Source organism: Sciurus vulgaris (genome assembly GCF_902686455.1).
Source record: "Sciurus vulgaris genome assembly, chromosome: 14".
NCBI classification, from domain to species: domain Eukaryota; kingdom Metazoa; phylum Chordata; class Mammalia; order Rodentia; family Sciuridae; genus Sciurus; species Sciurus vulgaris.
In genome coordinates this window covers 31,893,987-31,900,420 of record NC_136475.1, presented here as the reverse complement: position 1 = coordinate 31,900,420, position 6,434 = coordinate 31,893,987, and positions in this window count along the sequence as shown.

Here is a 6,434-nt window from a genome sequence, read left to right as displayed (position 1 = left end):
GTGTGGGCTTTTGCCAGGCACCTCAAGGATTAGAATGGAGAAATTGTCCCTGTGGGATTTTGGACATTTCATTTTCTGTAGGCTATGTGTTGTGGTGTATTAGTCAGGGTTCTCTAAAGGAACAGAATCAACAGGAGGTATGGTTATAAAATGGGAATTTATTAGTTTGGCTTACACGACCAGAAGCGGGATAGTCCACAGTGGTTGTCTACATGCTGGGGAGCTGGAGGAACCAGTAGCTATAAAGTCCAAGATGCTGAAGCCTCAAAACAAGAGAGATCAACCATGCTACCCCAGTCTGAGACTGAAGACTTCTGAAAACTCCCTGGAGAATCACTTTGGAAGAGTGAAGGAACAAGTTTGATATCCTCAGGCAATCGCAGCAGCAATCAAAAACACTTTGAAGAAGAATCAAGCTTACATCTGCTGTTCCTTCCTTGTTCTTGCAACTTTCATTCCATCCACGCCTCCAACCTATGGAACGGTGCTACCCAACTTAAGGAGGGTCTCCAATACAGTTCGGCATCCTACTTGCCAATTATGCCTAGACACACCCTCATTTATACACCCATAAGCCTCAATCTTTGGCATCTCTTAATCCAATCAAGTTGACAATTCAAATTAGCCATTATAGGTTGCAGTATAGTTGTTTATTGTTAGAGGAATAGAAAACTTACCTAAGGCTAGAAATAAGATGGCGGCCCCATGTAGAGAGAGGAAGTTGGTGGGGAAGGAAGAGACCATATTTAGTAATGGGTCACAGAGGAAGAAGCAATATCTGGTAGACAGATCAACAGTAACCATGAGATCTGCCTATCTCTTGGCTCCCTTCTCTTGCTGTGGAGTAGGTTCCTTAGTCAGCCTATCTGGATACTCCAGAGCCTTCCCACTGGGAGGATCTCCCCTGCCCATGTCAGCATGCCTAAGAGGATAGTCAGGGGCTTCTACTTCTTTAGCAATCAACTCTCAGTTATAGGGCTTAGAGGACTGTTCTAACAATACTCATAATCTTTGGTTGCCAAGGGAGGGGATGATACAGTTTGCTTCAAACCCTGAGTGGCTCGCCAGATTATATCATTTTGGATGGCCTTATTTTGGCCAGTAACAATGCCCAGAGTCTTCAGTCAGCATCTCTGATCAGGATTCTCACCCTTCCAATTTTTGTCTTTGGCAATAGTCACAGGAATCATCACCTTTTCTTGGGCTTTAGACTAACTTCATCTATCTTGGTCTCTCCCTTTTAGGAAAGTAGAACAACCAGGAGGTTCTTTCATCTCCAGGATTTATCCAATTGCAGGGAAAGATTATGACCATTGCTAGGCAGGGGTTACAGTAGGGGCAAAGGACTTCGTAGCACTTGTCTTTACCAGTTCTCACTCCACTATTCTGATACCTTTCTTCCAAGTCTATGATGTTCCCATTTTTAGGGTGCTGGGGACATTTATCTAAGGCACATAGTACACTAGGTAACAGTTTTGCTTTTTGCTTCACTTCCATATAGCAAGGATTCCAGCTTTGCAACCTTCTGATCTTGACACCCAGTTTCACATTTTAGGTTTATCACTCCACTCCTGGTTCCAGTTTCTAAGGAGGACACTTGGATTTACAACCAAAAGATATTCACCTTAAGAGGATGCAATGTTTCAAAAACCTTGAGGAGCAGATTTGGATCTGGCTGTAGGGAAGACTGGGTTCAGGGTCTCAGATGCCATCAAAAGGTTGATCTTTTTCAGCTCTCATCTTCTCTCTCCTGTTGGTTTTATTTCCTTCTACTGCAGATGAAACTGCCCCACACTTGTACCAGTATAGTGCCTTTTGAATTGTTTGCTACTCATCAAGCTTCCACACAGCTCACAGGTTATATGTGTGAGTGTTTGGCACAGTTTCTGGATTTTTCTAGCTCAGAAATCATCAGAAGACAGAGATAGAATAGAAGGGATGCTTCTGGTGCAGTTCCTCTGTTTCTTTGTAATTACACAGAGAAGCACTAGCTGACAAAAGTCTGAGAAAACTTTAGGAAGTGTAAGTTGTTTGAAGAGCCTAGGAAGTTCTCTTAAGGTATGAGGAATGATCTCTGCTCCCCAAATTCCTTAGGATCCTCTTTCTAAACCGTGAGGTATAGATGGTCTTTGTCAACTCATGGTGCTCAACCACTCAGCTCAACCACTGCCATGAGGTGGGGAACATATTGTGGACACTTCCAGATTTATATCATTCCAATGCAAGGATACAAGAGGAAGGTATCACTTTGCTCCATGGTATAGAATGTAAAACCACAGGGAAGGACTGGTGTGTGTACAGAGTCTAGCCATGGATCAATCATTTTGTCCAGGAAGATAGGCCTGTCTAAGAAGAGTGGAGACAGGACACTGAGAATGCTCAGTAGCCACTACGCAGTGGCTATACCGATTTTCTTGCACTTCCTATTATCTCTTTTGATATTTATTTTTACTTTTTCTTAATGTTCCCTATTCTCTTTCTTCTCCCCTTCAAGATGGGACCATCTTTCTAACCTTGAACCACTGATCTTCTCACTCCACTCCACACATCCTAAGACATATCATATATTGCAGTGACTCTACAAACCACCTACATGCTGACAAGTTAAAATCTCTCTCTCTCTCTCTCTCTCTCTCTCTCTCTCCCCTCTTTCCTCTCTCCCATTCTGTCAAAGTTTTAGATTAATGAACCATTGGCCTTCAACCACAGGTGGTGACAGTTTATCCCACAGGAGATATTTGGCAATGTCGGGAGGCATTCTGATTGTCACTGCTGGGTGGGTGGAATACTATTAGTCTAGTGGCTAGAGAACAGGAATGCTGGTAAACATTCTACAGTGCTGAATTCAGCTTTCTACTCATCTCCACCAATGCCCCAGAAATGAGTGAAGAAATCTCCAAGTAATTTCAATTCCCAATCATACACTCTTCCCATAAAAGTTCCAGAAGTTGAAGCAACTTCTCAGTTCACAGAATCCAATGTCTCAGTTCACAGAATCCATGAGCATAGTAAATTGCTGGTGATTTTGTCACTAAGTTTTTAGGTGGTTTTTGCACAAAAAACAATGGGAAAACTCCTTGGTGGTGTTTGACCCTTACAAACTCACGTTGAAGTTTAATTGCCATTGTAACAGTGTTGAGAAGTGAGAACTTGAAGAGGTCATGAGGGCTCTGTACTCATGAATGGATTAATAACCTTATTCTGGTTGTGGGTACCTGATAAAAAGAATGAGTCCAGCTCACATTTTCTCTCTTGCAAGTGTTTTACGATGCCATGTTAAGATGCACCAAGAAGATGCTCACCAGATGCAGCCCCTCAATCTTGGAATCCCATCCTTTGGAACCATGAGTCAAATAAACTTCTGTGCTATTCTGTTATAACAGCAGAAAATGGACTAACCTCACTCACCTTGTCTAGGACCTACTAACTATATCTACATTTCTTGTCAGTTCATGAACAAATCACAGGATTATCCAAGTCAGAAGGCTGAGACCATTCAAGGCACCTCCATTTCCTTGAGTCTACATATACAACCAATGAGCAAACATTCCCAACTTTAAGTTATGCATTGTGATGATTAATCTTTGTTGTCAACTTGACTGAATTGAGAGATGCCTAGAAAATTGGTAACACACATTTTCAGTGTATCTGTGAGGGTGTGTCCAGAGATGATTGGCATGTGCATTAGCAAACCGAATGGGGAAGCCCTGCTCTGAATGTGCTCTGAATGTGAGCCTGGGTAAAACAACAGAATGAAAGAAGGGGGAACCTTGCACACACACAATTGATGCTTCTTCAGCAGTATGTTTTTTGCTGCTGCCATCACCTGTGGACATCAAACTCCAGATTCTTCAGGCTTTGAATGCAGATTCACATCAATAACTTTCCAGGGAGCTTCTAGAACTTCAGTCTCAGACTAGGATTCTATCACCAGTTCCTTTTGTCCTGAGCTTCCAGCTTCTTGGATGGAATAGCTACCAATTTCCCTCCTCTCCAGCCTGAAGACAGCCATTGTGAGACTGTCCAGGCTCTGAAACTATAAACCAATCTAACAAATCCCCTCTTAGGTATATGCATATACATAAATATATACATATGTGTATATACACACGTATGTATATAAACACACACTCTTACCACACCGTTGTGAAATTATTTACTTGTGCCTTACAGCAGGGAGTCTTTCTTGTTCTTTCTGAGTCTCAGAATGATGTACAAAGCTTATCACATCATATACTTTCAAAAACCATTTGCTGAATTGCAGCAAAGACTGTGATGTATTGTCTAATCCTGTTTCCTTGGTCCCTGAAGCTCATAGATGACTTCATTTCCCAGTCACCCTTGTGGTTAGATGTGGCTATGTAACCAAGTTCTGCCTGTTGGAGTGTAGCAGGCCTACCTGATTAACAGTTGCAATTTCTATATTGCCTGGGTCATAAAATCTACCACAGGATCCTCATTCTTCTCTTTCCCTCTCTGCTGGATGTGGGCAGGAAATCTGGCAAAGAATTCCAAGGCTCTAGAGGATAATGGAGCCATAAAATGGACGGAGTCTGGGTTTCTGAGTGGCCACATGGAAGGCTATCTTGGACCAGGAACATTCACATTGTACATTATGTGAAGAGAAGTTGATAAAATAAATCCCTGGATCCAGGCTGGAAGGGCTCTTGTAGTCTGTTTCCAACTCCTTATCTCTAAACAGGTTTACTCCTAACTCATTGCTCATGAGTAAAATTGATCCCAGAGCTTCAGATGGAATTATACAGATCAGGATAACCCACAGGATATGGATAAATTTACAAGATAATACTTAGCCTGATCTGGAGATGTCTTGGGTAGAGGAAACATAAGTCCTGAGTCTTAAGGATGGATAGAAGAGTGGGAGAAAGAGAATGACCCTCTTGCTTTTTGTAATCATTTTCTTTTACTACTTTTATGTTATTATACTTCAGTTGCAATTACCTTGTGTCCATGAAGGATTTTCATCCATCTCTCTTTATAATAGATCACATTAGAATAAAAGTTGACCCTTTATTTGACCTTTCCTCTTTTTGTGCTAAATATTTTCTAATCCATTTATGTGTTGCTCAGGTACATCTTCCTTTTTTAAAAAAATTTTTAAGTTGTAGATGGACACGATATCTTTATTTTATTCTATTCATTTTATGTTATGCTGAGGATCAGACCCAGTGCCTCAAATGTGCGAGGCAAGCACTCTACTACTGAGCCACATCCCAGTTCCTACATCTTTCTTTTTATGCTAATATTTGTTTACATGTATGCACACCTTAAATTCTGCTTTATTGAAGTAAATTGTGTCAGGCAATACCTCCCTCCACCCTGTCACCACAGCTGTCAGAAAAACTTCAGCATCACACTTATCAGAGTGGCAGTTCTGAGCAGCTAAACTTGCTTCTCTTAATCTGCTCTGGGCAGAGTAAAATTAGCCTCTTTTCTAATGTCTTTTCTCATCTCAATCTATGTTGTGATTGCACAAATTGAAAAATGGTCTTCTTTTAAAAATTGTGGTCAAAGGGGGTTAATCTTCTAATTGTTTTCCAGCCCCAATCAGTCTTTATAGATCAGGATACATTATTTTCTTGCTCTAAATATTGGATTTAACATTTAAAAACTGGCACCAAAAGTAACAACCTTCATGGTGACAGGTGGAATTTCCAGGTCTTGAAATTTTGCATCATGGTCTCACTAGTTGTAGATTTGAAAATTTAGGAAATTTTTTAAGTTCAAAAGGCATGAATTTCTTTTTTATCCTAGAATAAGGATCTTTTCCTTCATTTTTCCAGATGTTAACTGTTTCTATTGCACCCCCATCATTTCTTGTATGTCCCCTATGTGATTCTTTGCACCTGTCTTTGTGCCCTAGACTCTTGACCCCTGACAACTGTGCTGAACTGTGCTCACCTCTGTATTCTCATTGTGAATACAGGACCTGTCTCATAATAGCATCTCCTCAAATATATTTTGCTCATTTTTTTGTGTGTGATTTTTTTTTTCTTTTTGTTTTGGTTTGGACAGGATCTCTGTGTTGCCCAGATTGGCCTCAAACTCTTGGGCGCAAGTGATCTTCCTACCTCAGCCTCCTGAGTAGCTGTGACTACAAGTGCATGTCATTGCACCAGCTAGGGTTGTTTTTTTTTTTTTTTTTAATTAATAAGGCAATGAATAAATTTCAGAGAATGTGAAATAAAGCCTATTGCAGTGTGCTGTTCTACAGAGTCCCAAACCTTGATCGTGGCAAGGATGATATCTTAAGTCTATGAATATCTGTCTTGTCTGTGTTCCTTGTCTCCTTTAACTTTAGAGTCTCCCCGTCTTCCTCTTCAAGAACTGAGACATGACTGTGTGGTGGAGTTTTAAGTGCATTTTGTAATTTCAACTCAATATGGAGAGTCTAAAAAATGGTTACAGGTTTA